The following is a 21123-nucleotide window of genomic DNA, read 5'->3' as shown; positions in this document are numbered from 1 at the left end:
GCATAAAAATTCAAAATAATAACATCAAAAAACTTTTCATGGCAAAAACAAGGAAACACTAGGAAAGTGAAAATGAGGAAAGTGTTTGCAATGTATATCAAAGACAAAGTTTAATACTATGAGTATACAAAGAGTTTATAACAATAGAGAAGAAAAACATCCTATAAATCCTATAGAAAAATGGCAAGAGATTTAAGTAAGATAGGAAAAAATAAAAATGGCCCTTAACTATTTGCAAAGGTATTCAGCATCATTGGTAAAGGGTTCAACAATTTAAAGCTACACTTAGATCCCTTTTCCCATTTAGGAGATTGGCCAAAATTCAAAAGTTTGACAGTATCCCTGCTAGCTGGATGAGGCATGCTTATACATTGTTGGTTGGAATAAAGAAATGTACAATTTCAAGCAGAGGGCAAGTGGGCAATATTTATTAGTTGGCACAGAAATCTTACTTTTAGGAACCTATTTTGAATAAAATGGAGGGAAAAAACAAGATGACATTTGCACAGGCTACTCATTGCGGCAAAAGGCTTAGAAAACCCCAAGTGCCCATCATAAGAGGACTGGTTGAAGGCTATGTTACATACGCATGATGGAGTAATATGTAGTGGTAAAAAGAAGTTAGAAAGATTATTACATACTACAATGAAGCCATCTCTGGAACTAATAGATTAAAGGAGAGACTTAAGAGACACAGCCACCTATCGGGGGAACTAGCCCCCAATATTTCAATGTAGGTTCTTTTCTATTTTCTCTAAGTGTAGGCTGGTCTGAGAAATAAAGAGAAAGAGTACAAAAGAAAGAAATTTTACAGCTGGGTCTCTGGGGGTGGCATCACATGTCAGCAGGTTCCGTGATGCCCCCGAGCCGCAAAACCAGCAAGTTTTTATTAGCGATTTTCAAAGGGGAGGGAGTGTACGAATAGGGTGTGGGTCACAGAGATCACATGCTTCAAAGGCAATAAAATATCTCAAGACAATTGGGGGCAGAGCGAGCAAGATCACAAGGCCAGGACAAAATTAGAATTACTAACTAGAGTTTCCATGTCCTGCTGGGCACACATTGTCATTGATAAACATCTTAACAGGAAACAGGGTTCAAGAGCAGAGAACCGGTCTGACTAGAATTTCGCCAGGCTGGAATTTCCCAATCCTAACAAGCCTGGGGGCGCTGTAGGAGACCAGGGCATATTTCATTCCTTATCTACAACTGCATAAGACAGACACTCCCAGAGTGGCCATTTTAGAGGCCTGCCCCTGGGAGTGCATTCTTTTCCCAGGGCTGTTCCTTGCTGAGGAAAAGAATTCAGTGATATTTCTCTTATTTGCTTTTGTAAGAAGAGAAATATGACTCTGTTCCACCCGGCCCTGCAGGCAGTCAGACTTTATGGTTATCTCCTTTGTTCCGTGAAAATCGCTATTATCCTGTTCCTTTTCTAGGTGCCCAGATTTCATATTGTTCAAACACACATGCTCTACAAATGATTTGTGCAGATAACGCAATCATCACAGGATCCTGAGGCGACATACATCCTCAGTTTAGGAAGATGATGGGATTAAGAGATTAAAGTAAAGACAGGTATAGGAAATTATAAGAGTGTTGATTGGGGAAGTGATAAATGTCCGTGAAATCTTCACAATTTATGTTCAGAGATTGCAGTAAAGACAGGTGTAAGAAATTATAAAAGTATTAATTTGGGGAACTAATAAATGTCCATGAAATCTTCACAATTTATCTTCTTCTGCCGTGGCTTCAGCCCGTCCCTCCGTTCGGGGTCCCTGACTTCCTGCAACAGCCACCAATTGCATTGTGTAGATCTTATTTATGAGTTGACAGACTTTTTCTGCAAAGAGCCAGATTGGTAAATATTTTAGGCTTTGTGGGTTGGTCCTACAGTTTCTGTCAGAACTACTCATCTCTGCCCTTATAATGCAAAAACAGCCATAGAAAGCCTAATGAACTGCATTCCAAGACATCTGTACTTAACAAGAATGGGAGACAGCCAGATTTGGCCTGAAGGCTACAGTTTGCAGGTACCTGTCAAACTGTATTTAAAAAGTATCTAAAATGACTTGAACACTGATTGGATGGAAGAACAGGGACAGGATAATGACAGTTAACTCTTCTATTTGGAAAGAACAATGAGATGCACAGAGCAGTTACTGGTCCATAGATATTCTGAAATCCTATTAAGCAAGATTCTTCTACTGAGCAGGGGGTGCAGTGGCAGGGCAAGGGGGGTGGTTGGGGGGCAGTGCAGAATTGTTCCAAGTTCACAGCCTAGTCACCTAGTCTCTGTTCTTGTAAGTAGATTTTCAGTCCATTGTATTCTATGACTTTTAGCCCCATCTTCTGCAAGTTCCTATGTTTTTCATGATCATCTTTGGCCACATTTGAAAATGCTCTCCTTGCCCTCCCCTCACCCCCAGCTGCTTCTGAGCCTGCTTCCTTTCTGTGTTGAATTGTCTACTGTTGACTTAGCACCTGGGCTCCTGTCTAAGATTAGGAACTACATTTCTCAGAATCTTCTCTGTATGGTTGTCAGATGGATTGGTCCATCAAAAGAAATTTTGTGAAATTGGAAGGCAGATAAGAGTAGAGGACATCATTCTTGGGAGGTTATTGGCATCAGGCATCATCTGCAGAGGTGCCTAGTGAGTCTCTGGTTGTAACTCTGCTGCTCCAACTCATCTTGATGGCTGGCCACGCTGACCAACAGCTGCCTCAAGCCCACCTGATCTTGGCTTGTGGATCCACAGAGGCTTACACAAGACTCTCCCTGTGCTCCTTCTTTGCCAGGTTCTCCAGTTCCTCTTTGGCAGTGATACACACAGGTTACTTATATTTTCCTGCAAGCTCCAACTTGTGCTCCCATGCCAGCACATCAGGGTAAAATCATTAGTGACAATTTCTCAACTTCTACGTCCAACCCCTTTACTTTTCCAGCTCCACTCATGTTTGTATAAACTCTAATTCCCATATTAAATCCCTTATTCCTTTTTCTTTTCTTTTTTTTCTTGTTTCTCTGTACTTCGATGGATGCTCTCCTTGTGATACATATAGTGGTTCTGGTTTCCTGACTTAACCTCAAATGATATACTACTCACAGAAAGTTCAGGACCAAGAGTTACTTTATGTCTCAGTCATTCTAATTTACTCCAGACTGGATGATCTTTTGAGTACAACTCTCTCAAAAATTTACATGGCCTTTTGTCTATTTTATTTTATTTAGTTCCTGTACCAATACCTACATCAACAATTCTTGATACGTGCTCCTTTTCCTAATATTAATTCTGGGCATTGTAAGCTGATGAGATTTTCACAGAAGGCACATCCTTAGTATGTTCTCCTTCTGCCATTTGTCTAACTGAAAGGATTTTTGTTTGATTTCTTAATTGATTCAGAAGTTTCACAATGGGTTTTATGGTCACATGCTTGATTTTGTCTTTCCCAGGAAACTTCTTTTCAAATTGGCCTTTGTCACCCAAAGCTTTCTCTTTTGGTTTAATGTTTTACCAGTTGGAGATGAAAAACAGTTGCATCCTTCAAAACTGAAAGGCCCACAAATTTCTGTGCTCTCTTTATTTCCTTTGACTCTTATTTACAAGCCATCAGTCATTTTCTGAGTTCATTTCTTTGCAGTACCTTACCAAATGCATCCAATAGCAACCAAAGAATGGTCCTAACATTATGTCTCCCACCCTCTCCACTTAAAGCCATGAGCTCATTTCGTACATTATCTTTCTTCCTAGTTATTCCAATTTGCCACTACATGGTAAGGGTCACATCTTTCCACTGTACATAAGTTTCCTGGTTATCCACTGTCCAGCAGTGAAGCTAATGCCATGTATTTCAGGTTTTATGTTATGATAACACTCACTTTGGGGATCAATTTCTATACCAGTAAGTTTAGGCTGTAGAGTATAAGTTTAGTCTGTAGAATGTTAAGCCAAATCTTAGTTGCTTACAAAGACAAGGATTCATTTCTCATTCACATTACAGCTGGCTTATCAAAGGTCAGCTGAAACTTTGTTCTACATCTCTGCTTGTGATCAAGGCAGAGGAAGCAGTATCAATGGGAAATGTGTACAGCCTCATCATAGAGAGAGAACAGAGCATGGCATAACCATACAGTGGTACCCAAATCTTCTTCTTCCAGTGGCCCAGGTCATTTCCAAGTATATTTCATTGGTTAAACAAGTCCTGGGTTCACCATCACAGGGACATACAATCCTCCTGCAGGGAGGGATACCTCAAGGTATATATGCCTAAAGTCAGCAGGGCAGGGTTGTATAATGCATTCACAGGGAGGTCACTGCTGGGCAAATAACTATGCCTGATACTTCATAAGGTGAAAGTGTAACCTCCCAAATGTAGGGGCAGATAATATTTTGACTAATAATATAATCACTTTTATTTCAACATGTTTCACAAGCAACTTGATAACAGAGTCAGTTTTATGCCTGTGCTCTAACTATATTTGAACTGACTTACTAGAACCCAAATTTCATGATGCCAGAGTCTACCTTTTGTCCAATTAAAAACATGCTTCCTATGATTAAATATTAATTAAATTGAAAAAATGTATATATGTGTCTTTTGAAAACAATAGTTCATTCAAGGAATTCCATTATTAATAACTCCTGCTTAGTGATTAAAATGTTAATATTAAATTTTTTTCTAAAAAATATTTGTCTACAGAATATAACAGGAAACTGACTTTTTAAAACAAATTTCCTAGTCATTATTTGAAGAAGAAAATTTCAAAATTCAAGATATGCAATTGCCTGAAGGTATAGACTTAGAAATTTAACATTTAAAAACATTTTCTTCATTTTCTAAGCTTATATTTCATAACTGTACAAATTCTTAGCTATTCTACTATTGTGGATTTGCTTAAAAGAAAGCTCTTTAGTGTTTAGTCAAACAATAGATAAAACTTTTAGCATGAAACATTATTTTATGGTAGACTCAGCAAGCTGAACTAGTAATATATTCTCTTATTTACTGAAATGTTTGTTTTATATTCATTATTTTTGTATAAAGTAATACACTAATTTGTGATGAACTTTTAATTATACATTATTTGTAAAATTACTTTTTTCCTATGTAGCAAATTTTAAAATAGCCAGGGTAAGCCATGGAAATAAGCCAATGTCAAAGTTTGAAGGTCAAAGTAGTATGATCTAGTAGAAAGAACTGTGCCTTTGCGTGAAGTAGATTGAATAACTGATGCAAAGTTTTCCTTAGCTCTGGTAAAATAATCGATTCATTCCTTTCCTATGGCTTCATTTTAGCCAGAGTGTGCTTCCTGCCTCCTTGATTTGGGTGTGCTTTAGCCAAAGGGAAATTAGCAAGTATGATATAATCGGAGGCTTGAAATTTTTTATGAGTGGTTAGGCTTGTTTCCCTCTGCACTGTGCTTCTGCAGTGCCAGGAGAAGATTATGCCCCAGGTGCCTCTAGCATGAGTTCCAGTATGAGATGCACAAGAGGAGCTGCCCCAGCCCAGTCTCAGGCACCTGAACCCAAACTATATGCTCTTTGCTGAATGCCACTGAGTTTTTGTGGTTGTGTATCATACTGTAAGAGCTAACTGACACTAGAACTGGAGACCTAGTTTAGTCTCATCTGTGCCTAGATACATGATGATGTCAACAGGATCCTCAGCCCTTCTATGTCCAGTCTCTCAATCTACTACTTGAGGATAATAACACCTCTATCATAGCCTGGTTTTGAGAATAAATTAAGACAATACTATAGATGTGAAAGTGCTTTGAATAACTGTAAGATGTTACTAAAAGACATTTGGTTTTGAGGAGGGTGAGAGAGATAAAGAGAGTAAAAGAGACAGAGAGAGAGATGTTATATGACCCAACTCTAGGTCATAAAAGAGATGACCTATGTTTGTTCTTTGACCTAACAAGCTGAGAGAAGTTGAATAATAATCTGTGATTCATCACTGAAAAATGCTTCCTTACAAAACAGAGTTACTCAGACTTATTTGATGAGAATCCTTTCAGGTGTTCATTAAAAAGGGGAGGGGAGAAGAGGGAAAAAAGGAAAAAAAAAGGTACACAAGCTTCTCTTTCCCAGATATTTCGATACAGGAAATATGGATATGGGTTGGGATGTAGAAATTTGTGTGTTGGAAGTGGTCCATGTGACTTTTTAGGATTAGGCAGATTTGGGAAATATGCATATAAAGTATCCTGTAAATAAAAAGTAAAAATGCAGATGATTATGAATGAACTAATGTTTGATTAAAAGATAATCAGATTCTAACATTTGAAAACAGGAAAAACCACTTCTGATTATTAAAAGACTTAGGAAGATAAAAAAGTTACTAGTATAATATTACATTAGGTCTTGGTGCTAAAACTCCTAATAATTCTTTTGTTTTTACATTTTAAAAAATAACCTTGACATCAGAGAATAAATATGAAGACTAAAACTAGAAATGGTATTAATGAGGTGATAGAGTTTTATCTGACTTATTGCAGACCTCTGTTTTACATTTGTGAAGTCTGCAGCAAGATAAAGAAATGGAGGCCTACATGCCATATGCTAATATTTAAATGTGATAAATCATCCTGAAAGCTGTTACATAACATATATTTTATCTTCCAATTGTTTCTAATATAACTTTTATAGCACATATAAAACCAAATTAAAAGATATGTGAATTACATCCATGGTTTTTACATAACTAAAAATTGGTAAAATACCAAAGACATCTGAATATAATTATTAAGAACAGAAATTTATATTCTCATAGTTCTGGAGGCTGGGAAGTCTAAGATCAAGGTGCTAGCATCTGGTTAGGGCTTTCTTGCTGTGTCCCCACATGGCAGATGAGCAGAAGAAAGTGAACCCACTCCTTCAAGCGCTTTTTATGGTGGCACTAATCAATTCACGTTCCAAAGGGCCCCATTTCCCAACACTTTTGCTTTGGGGATTGTTTCCAATACATGAACTTTGGAGGAACACATTCAATCCACAGCAACTGGGAGGCAGCTTCTGACTCTGATACTGGAATTAGCACAGTCCTCATACATTCACCACATAAGGGCACAGTTGAGTTTGTAGGGCAAGAGGTGTGGAATAGCAATTACCTGGGAACTGAGCAGTACAGGGTTCTAGTGACATGATGCCAGTGTCAAGGACAGGGTCTTGAGTGGCAGAGGCACATATGTGCTTTTTAATAGGTATACTTGTGTGTGTGTGTGTGTGTGTGTGTGTGTATGTATGTGTGTGTGTGTGTGTGTGAGAGAGAGAGAGTTAGGAATTTGTGAAGACCCCTAAAGTATGAAACCCAGGAAGAAGCCTGAACTCTTTGAGGGTGTGTGTGAAATGGCAAAGTTGTTGATAACATTAGTGCCCATTTTGAAGGAACAAGATGGTGAGTTGTGACTAGCAAATATTTAGCATGCCAGGGTTAACTGGCCTGAACCATCACTTACATCTTTGAGTCTCAAAAAATGTATACAATGTAAAGGGCTCCCTTTTCCTTTCCTTAACTAGCAACCACTCCTACTCTGAGGTGCACAGTTCCTTGTTGCTTTATGCCCTGTAGTGCCTTCTGTGATTCTTCCAGGCGTACCAATGTCTATTTGAACTTAAATCTAATTACTGAGAAAAATCGCTGAAACCCAGAAAACCTAACAAAATGTTTTTGTGCTAGGCCTTGAAGTCCTAGGGATTGTTTTAAGTTCACTATGGATTGGAGGTGTGAAGGAAGCACCTTTTTTTCTGGAGATTTCCTTAGCATACAGCAGATTTTGTTTCTTGGCCTAGATAGATTCTTATTACTTATTTCTGCTGATCCTTCTGATAGTTTTAATGGAGCCATAACCCACTTGGCTAGATTTTCAGCATTATCTGCCTTTCCAAATGAGCTTATAATGTTAAGGACAGTCCCAGAACGCCCCAGATCAAAATACACCAAAGGAAAAGAAAAGAGACTTGGGGGGATACTTTCACACTGCAAGATGATGACATATACCCCCGATTAATCAAATTCTAGCTAATCATAAATGCCAAGGTGATTTGAACAAATGAATTGCTTCAGCATACTGAAACTCTGATTTAAATTTTCAGGCCTCCATAATTTCAGAATCAATAAACACTTATTATTGTTTCCATTTATACTGCTGAATAAATCACTGTGTAATTTTACCTCTTAATTCTTAAAGGTGTAATATAAAAATATTGATTTTAACAGTTTTTGTGCTATTAAAAGGGTATGTAATTCATACATACACAACTCTTTGGCATGGTGCCTAAGGCAGTGAAATTGTTGCTGCAAATAATGTGTAAAAACTTTTATTAAAAATATTAAGGCATAACCATCATAAAGAAATGTGTACAAATTATAAGTTTACAACTTGCTGGGTTTTTGCAAAGTGAATACACCTGTATAGTCAGTCTCTGGACTAAGAAATAGAATATACCAGCACCCTAGGCACTAGCACCTGGAAAACGATTACCACAATCTGACTTCTAACATCACTGATTAATTTTGCACAGTATTGAACTTTACATAAGCTGAACCCCACAGTAGAAAAATCTTTGTTCCTGCTTTAAAAAACAAACACTCAATATTATGTTTATACAATCATCCATATATTTTGAGTTTAGCAATAATTTGTTCATTCTCATTGCTATTTAATGGGCCTCTGTGTGAATGTTGTATAATGTGCTTCTGTATGAACATAGCCAGGTTCTGGCTATGATGAATAATGGTGCTATCAACATTCTTATACATGTCTATTGATGTGCACACGTATACATGCATTGGTGTGAACTACTGGGTCATAAATTATGCCCGTGTTCAGCTTTAGTTCATCATACTGAGCTAGTTTCTAAAATAATTGCATCAGCTTACACTCATAGTAGCAATGCCTCCTGGTTTACTTCCTCACCCACTTTGTCAACACTTGTTTTTTTCCATCTTTTTCATTTCAGCTCTTCTGGCAGGTGTGAAGTGGTATCTCACTGTGGCTAATAGGCATTATTTCTCTGGTGACTGTGGATGTCATGCACATTTTCATAAGTTTAATGGCCATCTAGATATCCCTTTCTGTGAAGGACCTGCTCAAGTGCATTTTTCTATTAGAATGTGTACTTTTTTAAATAAAAAATTGATTTGTACATTTTTAAATATCTGGGTTTTAGTCTTTTATGTATATTACAAACATTTTCTCCCATCTTAATGGCATTTTTAAATTATACTTTTTTGATCAACAGAAATTCTTAATTTTAATATAGTGTAATGTATTCACTCTTATTTTATTAGTACTTTTGTGTGTCCTGTTTAAGAAATCTGGCCAAGCGCGGTGGCTCACGCCTGTAATCCCAGTACTTTGGGAGGCCCAGGCGGGTGGATCACAAGGTGAAGAGATCAAGACCATCCTGTCCAACATGGTGAAACCCTGTCTCTACTAAAAATACAAAAATTAGCTGGGTGTGGTGTCACGCTCCTGTAGTCCCAACTACTTGGGAGGCTGAGGCAGGAGAGTCGCTTGAACCTGGGATGCAGAGGTTGCAGTGAGCTGAGATCGCACCACTGCACTCCAGCCTGGTGACAGAGCAAGATTCCGTCTCAAAAAAAAAAAAAAAAAAAAAAGACATCTTTGCCAAACCCAGGGTGATGAAGCTATTTTCCAATATATTTTTAGAAGTATGTGTGAGATAACTTTACTTAAAATTTTTGTTCTTATTAAGTACAGGAAAAAGATGCTGTTGAATATTATTAATATCTTGCATTTCTGTCTTACTTAAAGCAGTTGAAATTAATGTATGTGTTTACATTATTATATAAATATTTCTTGAAATGGTGCCTGAATAAGAACAGGGATAGTGAACTCAAGTAGCTTCATATCTAAGAGGAAAGAAAATAAATATATGTAAATAATTATGCAAATAAAAAGAAATAATTGCCACAAGAGGTGCAGATAAGGGGACATGGGATTTTTTTTCTTTCTCTTTTTGGGTGGGTGACAGGGAAGTCTGCATGAAAGAGATGACATTTTAATCAAGCCCTGAAGTATAGATAGAATTGGGCGGTGAGATAAAATGAAGGCATTTTGGAGAGTGAACACAGAATAAACAAATGATGAGAATAGAAAAGGTGTGGTATACATGTAAACATAGAGGTAATTTAACCAGATAGCTTATATAAAATATGACTAAAAAATTACTGACCTGAATTATTGGAAAGCAAACACAACAGGAAATAGAGTCTAGATGCATTGCATGTCATTTTCTACGAAGTGGTTATATTAACACTTTTTAGTTGCATTAACAGAAACCAAATCTAGCCAGTTTATACCTAAGGAGCAACAGGGAAAGTGGTTATTTTGTGGAATCTAAGGGTAGGGAAGCAGGTAGAATTCAGAACTAAAGGCTGGAGTTCCACAGTGACCCAGGTAGTCTTCTCTCTACCGATTTATCTCCCTCTCAGGGCATGTCTGTTTTATTCTGCTCCTTTGCTATAGAATGGCTTCTTCGCTTCTCAGGCAAGATATTAGAAAATAGCTTCTAAAAGCTCTTAAATAGATCTCCCTAGTCAAGATGTCAGACAGATGTATCTGGAATCTGAAATTCCCTGGGAAAGGGGCTCATTGGCTCAGTTTCAGTCAAGGGCCCCATTCCTGGTCCAATCAACTATGACAGGGCAAGGCATAGGAGGTATGTAGTAGGAGGCACCATATTCACTAATGTGATTTCTGGGAAACTCACCATTATAACCAAAGGGATCTGGAGGCCAAGGAGGAAGTTTTTTTCTCAGAAAAGGGGAAAGTGGATTGTATAATCAATAGAAGAGGAGTCATCTTAGAAAGCTATGATGATAGCTATTATTTATTAAGGATATACAGCAGTTTTTTAAAAAAACTTTTTATTTTAAAGTGATTATATATTTACAGAAGAATTGTGCAGATGAGAGAATGCCTGAATAGCTTTCATCCAGCTTCCCCTAACATTAGTCTTTTATGTAACCATGGTATATTTACTAAAACCAAGACTTAACATTGGCATACTATTATATTATCTAAACTGCAGACTTTATTCAGGTTTCACAAGTTTTCCTACTGATGTCTTTTTTCTGCTCCAGAATTAAATCCAGGATATCAGATATTGCATTAGTCATCATGACATCATAGTCTCCTCTAATCAGTCTCTCTTTGTTCTTTGTTTACTTCGACAGTTTTGAAGAATACTGGTCAGGTATTTGTAGAGGGTCCCTCAGCTTGGGGTTTTCTAATGTTTTCTCATGATTTGACTGAGGTTCTGGGCAAGAAGAATATCACGGAGGTGATACATTCTCTGATAGCGTCATATCATGTTATCAGAGGTATGTGATATCAACATGACTACTACTAGTGATATAAGCTTTCTTCACTGAAAACTTACGAGGAATTTGTGAACAAATGTTAAAACCACCACAGTAATTGATAAATATTTTGAGCATGATACTTTAAGTCTAAGCAAATATACTCTTTCCTTATAAAGATCCACCCACAAATTTTAGCATTTATCTATGGATCCTGCCTACAGCCATCACAGGTTGAGTATCTCAAATATAAAATTCCAAAATCCAAAACTTTTTGAGCACTGACAATGCTAAAACAAAATGCTCATTGCAGCATGTTGAATTTCGACTTTTCAGATTTGGGATGCTCAACCAGTAAATATAATAAAAATATTCCAAAATCAAAAAACATTCTAAAATACTTCTGGCTCCTAGCATTTCAGATAAGGGATTCCCAGCCTGTATCACAGTATGTAATGGTGATATTATTTTTCCTTAATTTCCTTTCTGTTTCTTCTTTAAAATTCTTTTCTAAAGAATATTCGTTTATTTTCCCCAGTTTATTTACGTATTTAATCATTTGTTTAGATCAGTATGAACTGGATATTTATTTAATTTTGGGTGGTCATAATCCAGTATTATCTCTATTTATTTTGTTAAAATTATTCCATCTTTGCCCATTTAAAAATGTTTCAGGTGGCTCTTATGTCCTATTGTTATGTACCCGTCCTTTGTTTTGTTATTGTTAAAGCGCTTTCTTTTTTCTGGCACTACAAGATGGTCCAGATTTATCTGTATTTTTGCTGCCCTGGTCCTAGAATCAGCCATTTCTCCAGGGAGTTCTTATTCTTTTTATTGGAGAATAGTATTTAGTAATTAAGATATGGATATTAGATGTGCTGATTGATATTGGAATATCTGCTTCTAAGTCCTCTCTGCTCACAAAGCTAGGAAATATGTATATGTATGTTAAGTCATGCATACATACATATCAATAATTACTCCTATATCTATTTGCAAATATTTTAAAATAAACATGGGTTTATGCTGATATCTCTGACTGTAATTCAGTATCATGGGATTTATTTTAGCCTTTCCTCATCATTCCTTGGTAATTTTATTCTACAACAGTGACAAAAACTCATGCCAGGTACTTTATCTATGATATAATATTAAATTGTCACAACTGTACTTTTAAGTATGATCTCCATAACTGATGGAAAATTACAAACTTAATAAGCTTTCATAATTTGTGTAAGGCACAAAGAAAGTAAATGGAGCTTCGTGGCAGTAGACTCAGCAGCAGGCCCACCTGTGAACATGATGGTGACCCCACCTTCCTATAGACCCTGAAGGTAGCCACACCCATTTGTGGACTCCAGTGGCAGCCCAGGCCAGCCACAGACCCCAACAGTAGGACTGCCCCCTGCAAATACCTGCAACAGGCCCACCAAAGACACACATGCCTGTGAACACTGTCCCCCAGCTGACCTGTGAACTGTGCCAGTTTATATACCTGGAATATCTGACTGAGTTGACTGGCAAAGATCTTTCCTTGCTAACACCAGTTAGTAACAACTAGAAGAGGTGACTGCTTCCTCAAGTGCACAGACATCAACAAAAGGTTACAGAAATCCTGAAAAATCAGGCAACCATGATACCATCAAAGAAACTCAATAGAACACTAGTAAATGACAATAAACAAATAGAGATCTAAAAAAAATTAACAAATAATTAAAAATAGTAGACTTAAGGAAACTTAAGGAGCTACAAGAGAACATAGACAATGAAACTAAATCAGGAAAACAATACATGAACAAAAGGAGAAGTTCAACAGAGAAATAGAAACCATAAGAAAGAATCAAACTGAAATCCTGGAACTAAAGAATACAATGTCTGGTCTGAAAAATTTACTAGCAATCTTCATTTCACAGCAGGCTAAATCAAACAGAAGGAGTCGGTGAATTCAATGGCAGTTAATTTGAAATTATACAGTCAGAAGAACAAAAAGAAAAAAGAACAAAAAAGAGTGAAAAATCTTATGGGAGTTATGGGACACCATCAAATGAAACAATATACCCATTATGGAAGTCCAAGAAGGAAAATAAAAAGAGAAATGGGAAGAAATCTTATTTTTAAAAATAATGGGCCAGGCGCAGTGGCTCACACCTGTAATCTCAGCACTTTAGGAGTCCGAGGTGGGTGAATCATGTGAGGTCGGGAGTTCAAGACCAGCCTGACTAACATGGTGAAACCCCGCCTCTACTGAAAATACAAAACTAACCAGGCGTGGTAGCTGGGACCTGTAATCCCAGCTACTTGGGAGTCTGAGATGTGAGAATTGCTTGAACCCGGGAGGTGGAGGTTGCAGTGAGCTGAGATTGTGGCATTGCACCTTACCCTGGGAGACAGAGCGAGACTGTCTCAAAAAGAAAAAAAAAGAAAAAAATGACTAAAAATATTCCAAATCTAGGTAAGAAAATAGACGTTCTGATTCATGAAACCCAAAGATTCCTAAATAGGCTGAACCTGAAGAGGTATACTGGAAAAACATTATAATTAAGTTATAAAAGTCAGAGATAATTTTAAAAACAGCAAGAGAAAGAAACTTTTCACACAAAAGGGAACTTCCATCAGCAGACTTCACAGCAGAAATGTTACAGGCCAGCATATCCAGCTTCAGCAGTCTCAGCTCCACCAGCTGGAGAATAAATGGGATTTGCACGAACTCCACTCTGAACTGAAACAGAGATTGCAGTGTTAATATCTCTTTCTTCTGATTGTTATTAACAGTTCCTCAGAAAATTAAATGTTGTCAGAAGACAGAGAAGCTCAGGAGGGTGAATTGTTGGCCCTGGAGAGTATTTATGATGGAGATGAATTTAGAAAAGCAGAGTCTGTTCAAAGTGGAGAAACCAGGTTCCATTTGGATTTGCCACAGAATTTCAAGATATTTGTGAGTGCTATCTGCTCTATGCAAGCACGTAGACATCCTATGGGAAGAACACCATGGCAGCGTGGTCCTTTTTGCCTGGATGCAGTTTCTTAAGGAAGAGACCCTAGTGTACTTGAATATTGTCTCTCCTTTTGAGCTCAAGATGGGTTCTCAGAAATAAGTGTAGAGAATGACAGCCCAAGCCTCTCCCAGCACAGAGCTAGATACTGGAGGAGCTGCTGGATCTAATGTAGGCCAAGAGGAAATTGTGGATGAGAGAGCTGTGCGGATGTGGAATCACTGTCAAGTCTAATCCAGAAAATCTTGGACTTTGATCAAGCTCAGCACATAAAATGCTTTAATAGTAAATTTTTCCTGTGCAATATCTGTTTCTGTGAGAAGCTGGGCAGTGAATGCATGTACTTCTTGGAGGGCAGGTATGTATACTGCAAAGCTTGTTTGAAGGATGACTTTGAACTCCAGATCAGAGATGGTCAGGTCCAATGCCTCAACTGCCCAAAACCAAAGTGTCCTTCGATGGCCACTCCTGGTCAGGTCAAAGAGCTAGTGCCTGTTATCACTGCCTTCTCCTCCAATCCACTTTGAACCTGATGGCAGATGTGGTGTACTGCCCCCGCTCATGCTGCCCAGCTGCCCGTGATGCAGAATCCTGGCTGCAGCATGGGCATCTGCTCTAGCTGCAATTTTGCCTTCTGTACCTTGGGCAAATTGACCTACCATGGGGTCTCTCTATGTAAGGTGACTGCAGATAAATTAATAGACTTATGAAATAAATCCCTGAATGCAGATGAGGCCAATAAAAGATTTTTGTAACAAAGGTATCGTAAGACGGTGATTCAGAAGGCACTGGAAGAGATGGAAAGTAAGGAGGGGCTAGAAAAGAACTCAAAGAGCTGCCATGTTGTGGAACTCCCATAGAGAAATTGATGAATGTAATAAGATGACATGTACTGGCTGTATGCAATATTTCTGTTGGATTTGCATGGGTTCTTTCTCTAGAGCAGACTCTTACAAACATTTCACTGATCCTACCTCATCATGTTTTAATGGGCTGTTTCATGCTGTGGATGTTAATGGAGATATTTGGGAAGATGGGATTGATGACTAGTTAATGACTGCTCAAGTTATGGAAGTGGATTGGTTTTCCCTAATCTTTTGTCAAGTACACAAAGTAGCCTTGCAGGATATTTATGGCACTATTTGTTCACTCTTCCTGTATAGAAGATATGGAAGAACAAGTTTTATATTTTCATGTGGTACTACTGATGAAGGTGCATTCATACATTTTTTAATGTAATGTAAGTTGAGCAAAATTATAAGCCAAAGCTTCAGAAAATGAAACAACAGAATATTAAATATAATGTGTGAAAAGCATGAATAGTTAAATATTTATTTTCTCCCCAAAGCTATAGGTAGGAAAAGAGGGGTCAAGAGTTAAACTTAGAGACCCTTTTTGTCTCTGAGAAGCATCCCTCTAAGGCATTCTGTTGGAGCTCCCTCAGTACTACTCCTTATAACAGGGGTGGATAGAAGGCTTATGAAAATTATACTGTGAGTCTGATCTAATTTACTCCATGTTACTCACATTCTTTCCAACCTAAATTTTGGCTAAGTCAGTTCTGTTTGGAGGGAGCCCTGTATTCTGTAACTGACTGGGTGGTCCAGTGTTATTCTGATATACTGCTTTTCAGAATGGAAATTTATAATACTTTAAAAATATTTTGTAATACCACAAATACTGTTGGGCACTTGATATTTATTAGTGGTGTATATGGTCCACTGGTTTCAGGCCAAATCTAGAATTTAGTGATACTGGCTCAGAAGAATTTAAGTTCTATTCAACCTTCCTGGGCATCAGAGCCTAGATTCAAAATGACTTGTCTTTACTACTTTTGTTCCACATTCCCCCTCTTTACCTTTGCCCTACCTTCTGTTTGTAAGGACACTTTTAATATTAATTCCAGCAACGCCTGTTTTTATTTCCTCTGCTGGAATAGGAGAAAGCCTAATATATTCCCAAGTTGAAAGTTCTTGAATTATCCACATTTAGCACCGTATATGCCTGTAGTGACAGTATAATCTGTCTATACCACTGTAGTTCCAGTCCTAACTTTCTGAATTCTTTTTAAATATCTTCTCTAACAAGCTATGGGAATTTGGCTTCCATTTTTTTTTTTTTTTGCAATGGCAGTATTTTGGGTGATAATTTTGGATTGATACCTATTCCTTTTTCTGGGTTTTCTTGGCTTTTTGAAAAATTGTCTTTTCTTATAGTTTGGTGAGTGGCTTGGTAGCAAAGTAAGATTTTTTTGGAAAAGAGGACAGAAAAATTGAACTGCTGCTTGAGAACATATTCTTTTTTCCTACTGTGTCATTGAAAATCGAGGAATCACTTTTAACTGTTTTAGGTGTGTGTATCCAAAGAGTGAGCAAGGACTATGTTTCTGGATTGTCAAAGGGGATGCTTAATCTTAAAAATAAAAATAAATTTTAAAATCATCTTATTAAAAAGAAAGAAATGTTACAGGCCAGGAAAGAATGGGATGATACATTCAGCATACTGAAAGGAAAAAAAAAATCTGTATTATATTGCTGATGCTGGGTATCTGTATTATACCCAACTAAACTGTCCTTTAAAAATGATGGAGAGATGGCCAGGCGCGGTGGCTCACGCCTGTAATCCCAGCACTTTGGGAGGCCGAGGTGGGCGGATCATGAGGTCAGGAGATCGAGACCATCCTGGCTAACATGGTGAAACCCCGTCTCTACTAAAAAAATATTTTGCCGGGCATGGTGGTGGGTGCCTGTAGTCCCAGCTACTCGGGAGGCTGAGGCAGGAGAATGGCGTGAACCCTGGAGGCGGAGCTTGCAGTGAGCCAAGATCGTGCCACTGCACTCCAGCCTGTGCGAAAGAGTGAGACTCCGTCTAAAAAAAAAAAAAAAAAAAAAAAAAAAAAAAAAAAGAAGGGGAAATAAAGACTTTCCCAAACTAACAAAAGCTAAAGGAGTTTGTCACCACTAGATCTACCTTATAAGAGGTAGTAACAGTGAAATGAAAAAAAAAAAAGTTAAACAGCAACACCAAGACATATGAAATTATAAATCTCACTATAAAGGTCAATATAAAGATAAACAAAGAATATTGTAATATTGTAATGGTGACACATAAATTACATTTAACACTATAATGAGTTAAAAGACAACATTATTAAGAATTCCTGTAACAACATAAATTTGTTAATGGAAACATAATATAAAAAAGAAGTAATATCTGACATCAATAACAAAAAGTTGTGGAGGAGTAAAGTGTAAATTTCTGTATGCAATTGTAGTTAAGATGTTGTCAGCTTCAAATAGACTGTCACAATTATAAAATGTTCAATTCAAGCCTTATTGTAACCATAAGAAAAAACCTCCAGTAGATACACCAAAGATAAAGAGAAAAGAATCAAACTATATAACTACAAAAGCCATCAAAACACAATAAAGATAACAAGAGAGGAAGAAAGGAAGAGAAAAACTATAAAAGAGACAGAAAACAATTAACAAAATGTCAAGTTAATTGTAGTGTACTTACCTATCACTAATTACTTTAAATTTAAAGGGCTAAACTTCCCAATCAAAAGACATAAATGGCTGAGTGGATTTAAAAGAACAGGTAATACCCAACTATACACTGTGTACAAGAGACCCAATTTAAGTTTAAGGACACACATAGGCTAAAAGTGAAGGGGTGGCAAAAGATAGTCCATGTAAAAAGTAGCCAAAAGAAAACAGGAGTGACTACATTTATATCAGACAAAATACACTTTAAATCAAAGAATTACATGAGACAAATAAGGTCATTAAATGATGATAAAGGGCCAATTTTATAAAAAGATTCACAATTATAAATATATATTCGCCCAACATCAAAGACCCTAAGTATATAAAGCAAACATTTTGGAATTGAAAGAAGAAATAGAAACATAATACTAGTAAGTAATTTTTTTTTTTTAGATGGAGTCTCACTCTGTCGCTGGAGTGCAGTGGCATGATCTTGGCCCACTGCAAGCTTCGACTCCCTGGTTCAAGCAATTCTCCTGCCTCAGCCTCCCAAGTAGCTAGGATTACAGGCACGTGCCACCATGTCCAGCTAATTTTGTTTTTTGTATTTTCAGTAGAGACGGGGTATTACCATGTTGGCCAGGATGGTCTCAAACTCCTGACCTTGTGATCCGCCCACCTCAGCCTCCCAAAGTGCTGGGATTACAGGCGTGAGCCACTGCTCCTGGTCATAAGTAACTTTAATACCCCACTCTCAATAAAGGATAGATCATCTAGATAGAAAATCAATAAAACAGCAGAACTGAAGAATACTATAGGCTAAATGGACCTAACAGACATATGTAGAGCATTCTACTCAATATCAGCAGAATACTCATTCTTCCCAAATACACATAAACATTCTCCAGCATAGAGTCCATGCTAGATCACAAAACAATTCTCAACAAATTCAATAAAATTAAAATCATTTAAAGTATTTTACCTGATCGTAATGGAATGAAACTAGAAATCAATAATAGAAAGAAGCTGGAAAAATTCACAAAAATGTGGAAATTAAACAACACATTCTTAAATAACTATTGGGTCAAATAAAAATAAAAAAGGAAATTAAAAAATATCTTGAAACAAACAAAAACAAAACATACCCAAACTTTTGGGATATAGGCAAAGCAGTACTAAAAGGGAAGTTTATAGAAATAAACATCTGCATTAAAAAAGAAGAAAGATCTCAAATTAACAAGGTAACTTTGTACCTCAAAAAACTAGAAAAAGAAAAAATGAAGCCCCAACTTAGCAGAAGAAAAAAAAATAGAGTAGAAATAAATGAAATACAGAATAGGAAAACAATAGAAAAAGAATCAATGAAATTCTTTGTTCTTTGAAAAGATAAAGAAGATTAACAAACCTAGGCTAACTAAGGAAAAAAGAGAAGATTCAAATAAAATCAGAAATGAAAGTAGAGATACTGCAGTTGATGTCACCAAAATCAAAAGGATTGTAGGGACTCTGACAAACAATTATACATCAACAGATTGAACAAACTAGAAGAAATGGATAATTCCTAGAAACATGCAACCTACTAACACAGAATAAAGAAGAAATAGCACTTCTGAACAGACCAATAACAAGTAAGGACACTGAAGCAGTAATAATAATAATAAAAAAAACCTTTCAATAAATAAAAGCCCAGAAGCAGATGGCTTCAGGGATAATTTTATCAAACATTTAAAGAAGAAGACATACCAATTTGTCATAAACTTAAAAAAAATAAAAGAACAAGAAACATTTCCAAATTCAGTTTTTTAGGCATCATTCAGTTACCAAAGGCACCACAAGAAAAGGAACTATAGGCTAATATCTTTTATAAACATAGATGCAAAAATCTTCACAAAATACTAGCCAACCAAATTCAACAGCACATTTAAAAGGATCATACACTATGACAAAGTAGGATTTATTCCTGGGATGCAAGGATGGTTTACATTAACAGAATGAAGAGTAAAAATCACATTATAATCTCAATAGATTTAAGAAAAGCATTTGATAGAATTCAACACTCTTCCATAATAAAAACTCAACATATTATATATAGAAGGAAATGACTTCAATACAATAAAGGCCATTTATGATTAGCCCACAGCTCACATCATACCAATGGTGAAAAGCTGAAAGCTTTCCCTCTAACATCCAGAACATGGTAAGGATGCCACTCTTGCCTCTCCTATTTACCATAATACTGGAAGTCCTAGCCATAGCAAATAGGCAAGACAAAGAAGTAAAAGACACCCAAGTGACAAAGGAAGAAGTAAAAATTGTCCTGATTGCAAATGATGTCATCTTATTTGTAGAAAGCCTATAGATACCACAAAAATAATATAAAAATTAATAAATAGATTCAGTAAAGTTTCAGGACACAAAATCAACATGTAAAAATCAATTGCACTTTGATACGCCAACAAGGAATTTCCTGAGAAGGAAATTAAGAAAAAAGTATACTTACAATAGCATCAAAACAGGTAAAATACTTAGGAATAAACTTAACCCAGGAGGCAAAAGACTTCTACACTGAAAATTATAAAATATTGTTGAAAAAATTAAAAACATGAATTAATGGAAGGATGTTTTGTGTTCATAGATTGGAAGAGTTAATATTGTTAAAATCTTTATACTATTGAAAGTAATCTACACATTCAATGAAATATTTATGAAAATCCTGATGGCAATTTTTGCAGGCATAGAAAAAAATCAATTCTAAGGTTTATTTGGAACCACAAAAGACCCTGAATAGCCAATGTAATTTTGAGAATAAAGAACAAAGCTGTTCATGCTCTCTGATTTCATAATATATAACAAGCTACAGAAATAAATACACTATGGTACTTACTTAAATGCAGCCATATAGATAAATGAAACAGAATAGAGAGCCCAGAAACAAAACTATACACATAAAGTCAACTAATCTTTGATGATGGTATCAAGAATACATAATGGGGAAAAGATAGTCTCTTCAATAAATGGTATTGGGAAAACTGGATACCCACAGGCAAAGAATGACTTTGGATTCTTATCTCATACCATATACAAAAATCAACTCAAAATGATTTAAGGGCTTCAGTGCAAAACCTGAAGCAAAACTCTTAGAAGAAAACAGAGTAAAAGCTTCCAGACATTGGATTTGACAATGATTTCTTGGATATAACACCAAAAGCGTAGGTAACAAAAGCAAGCATAGACAAGTGGGATTATATCAAACCAAGAAGCTTCTTCACAACGAAGAGAACACTCAACAAAAAGTAAAGACAACCTAC

At 36.6% G+C, this 21123-nt stretch overlaps 1 long non-coding RNA gene and 1 pseudogene across 1 annotated transcript in view; both read left to right on the top strand.

Moving 5' to 3' along the window:
• The window catches only part of LOC129532063 (uncharacterized), a 431493-nt gene that overhangs the window by 76464 nt on the left and 333906 nt on the right, over window positions 1-21123 (top strand). The window lies entirely within an intron of this gene.
• LOC101143797 (E3 ubiquitin-protein ligase RNF14-like) lies at window positions 13867-15520 on the top strand (annotated as a pseudogene).

This window comes from Gorilla gorilla, chromosome 11 (genome assembly GCF_029281585.2).
Source record: "Gorilla gorilla gorilla isolate KB3781 chromosome 11, NHGRI_mGorGor1-v2.1_pri, whole genome shotgun sequence".
In the NCBI taxonomy this organism is placed as follows: Eukaryota; Metazoa; Chordata; class Mammalia; order Primates; family Hominidae; genus Gorilla; species Gorilla gorilla.
The sequence above is the reverse complement of the archived record's forward strand: the minus strand, read 5'-3'. Positions and strand labels throughout refer to the sequence as shown.